The 11913-nt window shown below is 35.9% G+C and overlaps 1 long non-coding RNA gene across 1 annotated transcript; it reads right to left on the bottom strand.

Moving 5' to 3' along the window:
• Window positions 1–2168: 2168 nt before the first annotated feature.
• Window positions 2169–5187, bottom strand: LOC137243885 (uncharacterized). Its single transcript, XR_010950665.1, has 2 exons — window positions 5052–5187; window positions 2169–2395 (listed from the first exon to the last, which is right to left on the bottom strand). It is a non-coding gene; the product is annotated as an uncharacterized lncRNA (long non-coding RNA).
• Window positions 5188–11913: the final 6726 nt, after the last annotated feature.

The raw sequence follows: 11913 nt of genomic DNA on the forward strand, positions 1-11913 counted from the left end.
AACATATCTGGATCGTTATTACAAACAAATTCTCGCGTCCTTTTACTCATTTTATTTTTTTTTAATAAATCACGGTTTTGAAATTTGACTTATGAACTGAACTATCTTCGGCGAGCCTTGCAGATGTTATGAAGTTTCAAGGCGCATTAACTCATATTTATACTCGGAACAAGAATAAAATTGAAAAAATCAAATTTTACCTAGACAGAAAGGTTCCTTTTTATACGAAGCCGGGAAAAGAAAATACTACCTGCTTTATATGTAGGCTTTAAAAATTTGCTGTGTCTTATAATTTTGAAAATCTACCTGCATACTTACCCATAAGTGACGGAAATACATGTTTATAACTACATGCCTACAGCAGGTTTCGAACCCAACCACTCTTCCTTTCGATGCAACCTCTCTACCTACTATAAAACAATTCGAGTATTAAAAGTACTATTTGATTTATTTAAAGAAAAAGTATTATCATTGTTATCGTGTTATTCGTTTATCCGGATAATATCCCATTTGCACTTTATACCTTTAATATATGCATGTATACATACATTGAAGTTGCGCAACCTGGGTATTTTTATTTGATCGCTTATAACTTACGTAGTTTTGCATCGATTTTATTCAATGATAGCTTGTATTTTTTCTAATTAAACATACCTTTACGTAAAGAAAAAATATCTGTATAAAAAGTTGTGGTTTTGGAATGTTGCCCTCGCAAAAAGTAATTTTTTTCATATTTTTTCATAAAAAAAAACAAAAATCTGAAATGATAAGCTAATATCTCGAAAACTGTCTGGTTGAGCAAAAAACAATGTATGATGTGTTCATAGAAAATTTTGTCGCCTTTCCGATTCTGTAAACTCTTTTGCAATTGCTTTACCCGTTCGTGAGATATACGTAATTAAAGGGAGCCATCTTTTTGGTTTTTTCGAATAACGGTAAATTGCAAATATCTCAAAAACGGTACCATAGAATCAAAAATGAACTCAATTTTCGAAATCAGGTGGTGATTTTATATACGAAGTTCATAACGGCGTTTCTGGTAAAGAGAAAAAGTTGAAATTCGCGGTCCAGTGTTATTAGAGCCGTTTTAACGATTTTGGCGCTTCTGTATTTGGAGTCTGGCGTGTATTTTTTTTGGTATGTGTCCCCTTTTTTGAAGTGGGTAATTTTGCAAAAGAGGACTATTTTGTATGCCTATTTGACATATTTTTACAGACGGAGAAATTAAGGACGTGACAGACACTGGACTTTAGGCAGTGCGCCTTAATTAACTGTCTTAATTTTACTTATTAAGATGATGTCATCGTACCATGCGAATCTTTAATTTTAGAAGCAATTTAGAAAAAAAATCCAGAGGGTTAGGGGGTCAGAATATACCCGCTGTAGGTATGCCTGTCGTGAGAGGCGACTAAAATACCAGATTCAAAGGGCTGTGTAGCGCAACCATTCATCTTGCCAGCGCAATATATAGCTTCTCCAAACCCAATTGTCAATCTCACTTATACGTGGAAAATCCTGTTTCACTAAAAGACAAGGCTCTGGCGACCCCAAGCTCCTCATGGTTCTTGGGGGTGGGGAGAGAGGGATGGCCTGAAGGTTTAATGTGGCCATATAAATCGTTATTGAGATGGTCGGGCTAGCACCTTAATGGTGCTGTGTTACCGGAGCATACCTGATTTGTATCCGGCAAAGGACCATCACATCGATAATACTCCCCAAAGCCTTCGGAGAGTAACCTAATCGCTGCAACAACAACAATAATCTTACATTTTTTTTAAGTTGCTGTTTTCATGCTTATGGCACATATCCAATATTTACGCTGGGTTTTCATTTTCACTTTTCTAACACGAATAGTTACTCCGAAAGCGATGACTATGACGCAGTTGGAAATCTAGATGGATTGTACTCTGAAAACTTCCTTAGAGCTTAACGGGATACCGCAATTCCCTGTCCTAATGTAAGACATTCACACAGCTTCATGACCGCATTTCATATTCGGGGTGCTCATGGTTGAGTGAGTTGCGGTATTCAATGCATAATTACACCACTTCATTTTTTTGTTATTGACTTACCTCGATAACCCCTCTTCATTAAAGTGATTAAGTTGTAGGAAATCAAAAAAATTTTTGAAAAAACAAGCAATCAATGCCAAATGAAAGTCCTCGATATCCAATATGCAGATACAAGTTTGTGTCGCTCTCAAATTACAGACTCGACTTAAATTGCTTTATTAACAGAAATGTTTTATTTTACATCAATTTATCTTACATCATTTTCAGAGTTTCTTTATTTTTTTATAATCTGCTAAAAATTCTTCAAATTTCTCTTCAAAATTTCGAAAGCTAGAGAGTATATTTTCCAAATTATTATTTATGCTGGCTAAACCGGTCCCGAACTGAAATGAAAAAAAAAAAAACATATTTGTGAAAGATAACATTTTGGTGACGTTCATTAGAATCAATAGAACTAACGTAATTTGACATTAATGCGATTTTGAAAGAGAATTACTATCAATTACATTAATTCCAAATCCGAAAGAGAACTAATGTCAATTGACTTAAATACACTTTGGGACTATTGAACGCTGCCCATGAAAAAAGAAGCTGGCAGTAATAAGACTAGTACATTGTACACAGGGTATTATAACTTTTATTGGATAACGGTTGGTTGTACAGGTATAAAGGAATCGAGATGGATGTAGGTTTCTATATATCAAAATCATCAGTATCGAAAAAAATTTGATTGAGCCATGTCCGTCCTTCCGTGCGTCTGTCCGTTAACATGATAACTTGAGTAAATATTGAGATATCTTCACCAATGGTACACGAGCTTATCTGGACCCAGAATATATTGATAATGAAAATGAGCGAAATCGGATGATAAACACGCCCACAATTTATATATATAACTTTTGGAAAACACAAAAAATCTGATAATTTAGTAAATGTGTACACCTAGAATGTTGAAATTTGAAGTGTGGACTGATATTGGGACTCTTGGTAAAAATTTGAAGAAACTTTTTAAAATGGGTGTAGTACCGCCCACTTTTGATAAAAACAATGTTGCAATTATTATTAATCGTAAATTAAAAATCGTTACACCTATCGTAACAAAATTCGGGCAGAGACGTTGCCTTTGCTATAAGGAATGGTTTGAAGAAAAATTAACGAAATCGGTTATAGATCACACCCACTTTTATATAAAAGATTTTTAAAAGGGTCGTGGATGAATAAAATAAGCTATATATTTACAAAAAAAAGCTTTATATCAATGATATTTCATTTCCAAAGTAGATTTATAACAATAAATTTGAAAAAATTCAAATTTAGAAAAATGGGCAACTCACCGTCCGTTTTATGACAAAGCAATTTTCTATGTTTCGGGAGCCTTAACTCGAAGAAAAATTAGTTCAGAAAAGACCCATATGTTTATGTATTATTGCGTAGCCTTGTAACACTATTGAGCATACAAAACAAACAACAAGAGCATTTCAATTGTACAGGTGGGTATGTAATGTTCGTTTACACCTGAAATTAGACACCTCATAATTTGTGCGACTTTTATTCTAAAGATCGGCAATTATGTCCATAAGAACTTTTGACATTAATTCGCTTTTGGAAAAAAAAAATATGACAAATCGGAGAAAAAGCTTTTCTGAATTTAATTCGCTTTAAAAAAAAAATACTAATTGACGTTAGTTCTCTTTTGGATTTGGAATTAATGTCATTGATTCTCTTTGAGATTAAATCTCCTTCAAAAGCGTATTTATGTCAGTTGATGCTAGTTCCATTGAGACTGTTGCACGTCACCAAAATTTTGCTATAGTTTTATTTGAGAGTTGGACGATGTTAAGAAACTAAGCAGTTGACTGCAGAAGAAATAAAAAAGTTGCTAAGACTCACTACTATTCAATGAAGGTTAGCCTGTGTGATATTTTAAGCAAATTTTTATGATCGGGATTTGGTTGTGTGTGGATTATGTATTTCGTGATTATGTAGTCGCTCTACTGGGTGTTTGTGCTAATATCAAAGCTCCAACACGAATGCACACAAAGACTGGGCCTCAGAAAATAGTTACAAAAAAACAAGGGGTCGGAAAAATCGCTCATTGATAATTTTAGTATTTATCTATTTCGCTGAATTCTCAAAATTCCTGATAAATTTATTACTACTAAAAAGTAGGTACATTCAGCCTTTCCTTCCACCCGCGGACTATTTTTGAAATAGAAGGTTTAATGTGGCCATATAAGTCGTTCTCGAGATGGTCGGGCTAGTACCTTAATGGTGCTTGTTACCGGAACGTACCGGATCTATATCATGCAAAGGACCATCAACATCGATGACACTCCCCAAATATTGTAAATACAACAACAACATCTCTTCGTGTCTGCTTCGTATCCTTACGGAACTTCTATGAAGTCATGTTTTTGGAGCATTTGCCTGCCCCAGTGTATTTCTTCCAAAAAGGCTTCTAAGTAAAAGCTCATCTATGCGATTTCCATACGATTTATTTACTAATCTACCTTGCAGATGCCATTCGGAGTCGGCGTAAAATATGTAGCTCCCAGTAGATTTTACGAAAAATTAAGAGGAGTACGACACAGATTGGAAGATAAGCTTGGCCAAAAATCTTTTCGGCGGTTTTCAGGCCTTATATTTATTTATATTTCTTTGGATAATTGTAAACATTATTATTATGTAAAATTTATGTTTCATAACTTTGATTCTGGAAAACTAATTTTTCATTCTAACGTCCTTTTGAGCTCTGAAGTCGTTTTCACATAGCTTTGTCTGCTAACTGCGTTGAAGCCCCTTAAAGTATGCTTAAGATTATATCATTTCATGAAAAAGCTTCTTTGCATAAACGCATACTTGAAAAGGACGTTCGAAGGATATCGGCAACTACTTTTTGCGATAGTTAGACTCTTAAATTGTGTGTTAAACACCTTCTCAAGTAGCTTCCCTTTTCACATAATGAACCCAGATAGCTTATTTGATTAACGTTTGATAAAAGACAACTCAAGCCTCTTTAATTTATTATTTATAACTCACCGCTTCTGCCTCTCCATTGAACCAAGTCGTCCCAAGAAATAAGATTAAGAAAAAATATACAAAGTGGAGCTTCATTTTTCTCTGTGCTTTTGTTGGTGTGTTACGCTCTTAGACTGACATTAACAGCGAACTCGACAATATTTATACGGGTTGTGTAGAAGTAACAGCTTATCTCGTTAAAACGACAATTTCCTTTTAAAATATTTTTTTTTTTTTACAAATAACTGATAAACAATTTCACATCAATTATTTAGTTTATGATCTTCCATATTTTATTTAATTATGAAGTAAACAAGTTCGTAAAGCTTATCAGATGAAGTGCAGCTAGAGGGAAACGAAATATTAGCATCTCCAATTTAAAAATGGAAAAATTGCGGAATCGGATAAGAAAAGGAAAAGAATAGAATGAAAAGGAAACGAAAGGTTGTGCAAGGAGAAAATATGATTATTATCATTAACTGATGCTGAGCCGCCTAAGCGATTTTGGCCGTTTCATAACAAGTCACGCCAGCTATTCCTATTCTGCGATAACTGACGCCAATTGGAAGCAACAACAGGTACCGAGTCTTCCACAAAATTACTCTCCAAACTTAGTAAATATCTCCCCATTCCAAATTGCGGTGTCGACTGAAATAATTTTTTTGGTTGGAGCGAGTTCGTCCATTCCCATAACATGACCTTGCCAGCTTTGGCACTATCCTACAGCTCATCACTATACCTTCTTCACCAGAGCGTGATTTTTGTTTGTCGAGAGAGTACTTTCTCTTTTTCAATTGTCTAGTAAGAGAGAAAATAGGAGAGGAAAATTAAAATGAGAGGGGTAAGTGAAAGGTTAAAACTCAAAACCGAAGCCGTGGCCGAAACCGGACGGCATGTGATGAATTTGTAATCGAAGTGTTAACGGTTTGTTATCGTTGAGTTATTGATTTGTTATATCTCTTATATCGCCAAGATATATACGACTAACTGATTTGTTATTGTAAGAGTATCGATATTTTTTCAAAATTGATCGATATGTTATCAACAAATTTTCGATTTGTTATCCAAGTGCTACTATTATGTTATCGGTGTTTTATCGATTTTTAAGCGAAAAGTTATCGATTTTTTATATAACTTATATATTAATATCTATACGATATTGACGAGTTATCGATTTGTTTTCCAAGTGTTATCAATTTGTTAACGATAACAAAAAATTTCAACTTTACCGACGTGTAATGAATTTGTTATCAAAAGAGTATTATAAATATGTTTTGAAAAAGCTATCGATTTATTATCAACAAGATATGTGTTTGTTATAGTAATGCCAGCAATTTTTATTGGAATTTTGTCGATTTGGTTTAAAAAAGTTATCTCTTTGTTTATTTCGAAATTTATCAAAATCTTCTCAAAATTTATAGATTTGCTAAAGCCATTAGTTTTCATCGAATTATTATCGATTTATAATCGAAACGTTAGCGATTTCCTATCGCGATTGGCAGCACGATTTTAATTGGTATGTTTTCGATTTGTTTTCGACTACTCATTTGTTTGTTATGAAATACATACTGATGTAACTTCATTATAAAATCGATAACATATCTGTAACCTGTCGATAACAAATAAGAAGCCGATTGCACGGCGTCATCAAGCTGGTTAGAATTATAATAATTTGCCATAGATAAAACAAGTAAATACTGGGCTCAGTTCCTTTATGAGAGAAATGAGATTGTGAGTGAGTGGCAGGATATGAGGGAATACTCAGTGCAAAACGGTACAGTTAGTCAACTTCTAAGTGAGATAAGCATTGTCAAGAAAGATTCTTTCAGAAGTCCTATACTCGACTTTTAAACAAATAAGGGGGTTCCTTGAAATTAATTAATACAATATGCGTCGTGCTCCTTTTTAATTTTTCCTACAAATTGGCGGGGAGGAACCTAAATATTTTACTCCGGCATCCGCAATGCAGAAGAATTACACTGGGAGTGTTTGCCAAATCTTTTCAGAGGGGGGATCCTGATTAGAGCACCTTTTTTCTAATTGAAAAAACATTTTTTCTAAATTAAGGATGCTACTTTTCCCGGAAATTGAACCCAGGACCCACGGTGTGGTAGGTGGAGCACGCTACCACCATATCACGGCGGCAAAGTCCCTTGCGCATACAAAACTTGCGCTTGATGCTTTTCTTGATATCGAAGGAGCGTTCGACAGTTTCCCCCCTGGAGCCTTTGATAATACCCTGGTTTGCTGGGAAGTGGGGGTGGTAGCTCTGCTTTAACTAGTTAAACAACTTCTGTGCAACTAAATTGTTGCAGCGCAGGGGCAGGGGCCACAGTATAAGAAATTAGTACCTGGGCGACCGAGCTTTGCTCGGCAACGTTTCGCTGTGCTGAGAAATCTTTCTAATAGTAATCTGTGAGAAATTATAATTATTCATTTAAAAGAAAATTATTTAAAATTATGTCGAATCATGTGTAAGATTTTTACGAAGATTTTTAACTTTAATGTTCTCCTTTAAATCTTTAATAGAATTTGAGTAAGTAGAGTAGTATTTCGTCTAACTACCCGAAACCCTAAATGGCAACCCTATTCAAAAATGTCCCTATTGTAATGCCGAGTGAAATACCTTTCGTTTGATACCCATATCGGCATATCTCATACAATTTTTTTTTATTTCGAATAGGTGGCAACCCTAAATGGCAACCCTGCTCAAAAATGTCCTTACTCTAAGTCGGAGTGAAATACTTTTCGTTTGATGGCCATATCGGCATATCTCATGCAATTTTTTTTTTATTTCGAATAGGTGGCAACCCTAAATGGCAACCCTGCTCAAAAATGTCCCTATTGCAATGCGGAGTGAAATACCTTTCGTTTGATACCCATATCGGCATATCTCATGCATTTTTTTAATTTCGAATAGGTGGCAACCCCAAATGGCAACCCTAACCAAAATGCCCCTTTTGTAATGCGGAGTGAAATACCTTTCGTTTGATAGCCATATCGGCATATCTCATGCAATTTTTTTAATTTCGAATAGGTGGCAACCCTAAATGGCAACCTTGCTCAATAATGTTCCTATTGCAATGCGGAGTGAAATACCTTTCGTTTGATACCCATATCGGGATATCTCATGCAATTTTTTTAATTTCGAAAAGGTGGCAACCCCAAATGGCATCCCTACTCAAAAATATCTTTATTGTAATGCGGAGTGAAATACCTTTCGTTTGATACTCCTATCGGCATATCTCAAGCAATTTTTTTTTAATTTCGAATAGGTGGCAACCTTGTGAAACATTCTGAGTGGCAACACATAGGTAGAAAGTCTTGGAAGGTGATACATTATCTCTGTGCCAAATTTCATTTAAATCGGTTTGAGCCCTTCTCGAGATCATTCGGCTATACAAACAAACAAGAATTGCTCGTTTAAAGTTATAAGATATACACACCCTTCTAGGTATTATCTCATTTATTGTCAAGCTTACTTACACCAGCTTTTACAGTTACATTGAACCGAGTAAGCACAAAGAAGGTAGAACAAGAGGTACCATTCAAAGTGTACCTTCATTAATCTCTAATTTTAATTAGCAGCTAGAGCTTATCGTGTGTTCAAGTATTTATATGAGTTGTGGCGGAATTTTTAAGGTCATAATTGTTATTTAGATTGAAATTCTATTTGATATTTTTTTTAATATTACCTACTGATAAGGGACTTCAATAACTTAATACGTATCTTGTATTAGAGCCGTTATAACGATTTTGGCGCTTCTGTATTTGGAGTCTGACGTGTATTTTTTTTGGTATGTGTCCCATTTTTTGAAGTGGGTAATTTCGCAAAAGGGGACTATTTTGTATGCCTATTTGACATATTTTTACAGACGGAGAAATTAAGGACGTGACAGACACTGGGTTTTAAGCAGTGCGCCTTAAATAACCGTCTTAAGATGATGTCATCGTACCATGCGAATCTTTAATTTTAGAAGCAATTTAGAAAAAAAATCCAGAGGGTTAGGGGGTCAGAATATACCCGCGGTAGGTATACATTTCGTATGAGGCGATTAAAATACCAAATTCAAAGGGCTGTGTAGCGCAACCCTTCAACTTGACAGCGCAATATATAGCTTCTCCAAGCCCTACTGTCAACCTCACCTATACGTGGCAAATACTGTTTCACAAACAGACAAGGCTCTGGCGACCCCAAACTCCTCATGGAACTTGGGGGTGGGGAGGGAAGGATGGCCTGATGGTTTAATGTGGCCATATAAATCGTTCCTGAGATGGTCGGGCTAGCACCTTAATGGTGCTGTGTTACCGGAGCGTACCGGATCTGTATCCGGCAACGGAGCATCACATCGATAATACTCCCCAAAGCCTTCGGGGAGTAACCTTATCGTTACAACAACAACAACAAGCTTACATTTTTTTGCTGTTTTCATGCTTATGGCGCATATTCAGTGTTTACGCTGGGTTGTGATTTTAACTTTTCCTAACGCGAATAGTTACTCCGAAAGAGATGACTATGACGCAGTTGGAAATATAGATGGATTGTACTCTGAAAACTTCCTTAGAGCTTAACGGGATAGCGCAATTCCCTGTCCTAATATAAGACATTCACACAGCTTCATGACCGCATTTCATATTCGGGGTGCTCATGGTTGAGTGAGTTGCGGTATTCAATGCATAATTACACCACTTCATTTTTTTGTTATTGACTTACCTCGATAACCCTTCTTCATTAAAGTGGTTAAGTTGTAGGAAATGAAAAAAATTTTTGAAACAAGTAAGGAAGGCTAATTTCGGGTGTAACCGAACATTACATACTCAGTTCAGAGCTGTGGAGACAAAGTAAGGGAAAATCACCATGTTGTAAAAAGAACCTACGGTAACCCTGGAATGTGTTTTTATGACATGTGTATCAAATGGAAGGTATTAAAGACTATTTTAAGAGGAAGTGGGCCATAGTTCTATAGATGGACGCCATTTATGGATATCGCCATAAAGGTGGACCAGGGGTGACTCTAGAATTTATTTTGTACGATATGGGTATCAAATGAAAGGTATTAATGAGTATTTTAAAAGGGCGTGGGTCTTAGTTCTATAGGTGGACGCCTTTTCGAGATATCGCCATAAAGGTGAGCCAGGGGTGACTATAGAATTTTTTTTTTACGATATGGGTATCAAATGAAAGGTGTTAATGAGTATTTTAAAAAGGAGTGGGGCTTAGTTCTATATGTGGACGCCTTTTCGAGATATCGCCATAAACATAGACCAGGGGTGACCCTAGAATGTGTTTGTACGATATGGGTATCAAATTAAAGGTATTAATGAGGGTTTTAAAAGGGAGTGGCCCTTAGTTGTATATGTGAAGGCGTTTTCGAGATATCGGCTAAAATGTGGAGTCTTAGTTCTATAGGTGGACGCCTTTTCGAGATATCGCCATAAACATAGACCAGGGGTGGCCCTAGAATGTGTTTGTACGATATGGGTATCAAATTAAAGGTATTAATGAGGGTTTTAAAAGGGAGTGGCCCTTGGTTGTATATGTGAAGGCGTTTTCGAGATATCGACTAAAATGTGGAGCAGGGCGATCCAGAACCTCATCTGTCGGGTACCGCTAATTTATTATACTCAGTTGAGCAGAGCTCACAGGGTATATTAACTTTGATTGGATAACGGTTGGTTGTACAGGTATAAAGGAATCGAGATAGATATAGACTTCCATATATCAAAATCATCAGTATCGAAAAAAAACATGGCTCGGAATCATATACGTCGAGAGAAGTTGAAGTGGTTCTTAGAGTTTTCGAGAGAAAAGTTCTCCGGAAGATTTATAGTCCTATCCGTGATTTCGATGACGAATATCGAAGGAGGTATAATGATGAGCTGTAGGAGCTTTACGCTAATATGAGGATAGTGTAGTGAATAAAATTCCAAAAAATTTCGATGGCTAGGTCTCGTTATGCGAATGGATGAAGACTCTCCCGCCAAGAAAGTATTTCAGTGGACATCGAAGTTTGGAAGCAGAGAAAATGGGAGATCTCCACTGAGTTGTGAGAGGCAGGTGGAGGAATACTTGACCTTTTTTGGGATATGACTTTACTTGTTACGTAACAGCAAAATTACGTAGGCGGTTATGCGCCAAATAGTGATGATTCTTCATATTGTGTTTCGACCTATTCGTGTTGCTTATAGCAGACGAATGTTGAGACAATGGCCAGTACTGAGCACTGCCTCTCATCTGCGGCTGTCACAAAACTTAACGAAAGCACAAAAGGCAAATAAATTATATTTAAAGTGCAGATAATTCCATTTATTACGTAACTCTTAGTTTGTATACATATAAGAAATTGTTCATAAAACAAAATACGTTCTTATAGACCACAGATTTTTATCCATACCTACCGTCTTAATGTTCAATGATTCCCACGAATCTCTCGAAACTTTTTTCAAACTGAGTTAGAGCATCAGCTACTTTCTTATCGTTACTGCTCCCAGAATGGTGGCCAATACTCCGAAAGAGAGGCTGCAAAAAAAATTGTTAGTGTGGTGGGAGATAAGCATTCGTGTTAAGTTTTCTTATTTTTGTTTTACTCACCTTAGCTTCTGCTCCTCCTTGGGAGGAAGTTAGGCCAAGAAGTAAAAGTAGAGATAAATACACAAAGTGAAGTTTCATTTTCTGAACGGTATTTTCTTTGCTGGCGTGTTTTTATTCCAATGCTAGACTGACAGTAACAGCCTATTTACTAATATTTATATAGATATCGTGCAAGCGATTGTTCCAGGGATCGCAAATGACTGTTATGGGAAAATATGAAAATAAAAAGAAACAAAGAAATTAATCAATTAGTTTTTAAGAATTGTTGCTTCTGATCAGAAACTTTCACTT

Source organism: Eurosta solidaginis, chromosome 1 (assembly GCF_040869045.1).
Source record: "Eurosta solidaginis isolate ZX-2024a chromosome 1, ASM4086904v1, whole genome shotgun sequence".
NCBI classification, from domain to species: Eukaryota; Metazoa; Arthropoda; class Insecta; order Diptera; family Tephritidae; genus Eurosta; species Eurosta solidaginis.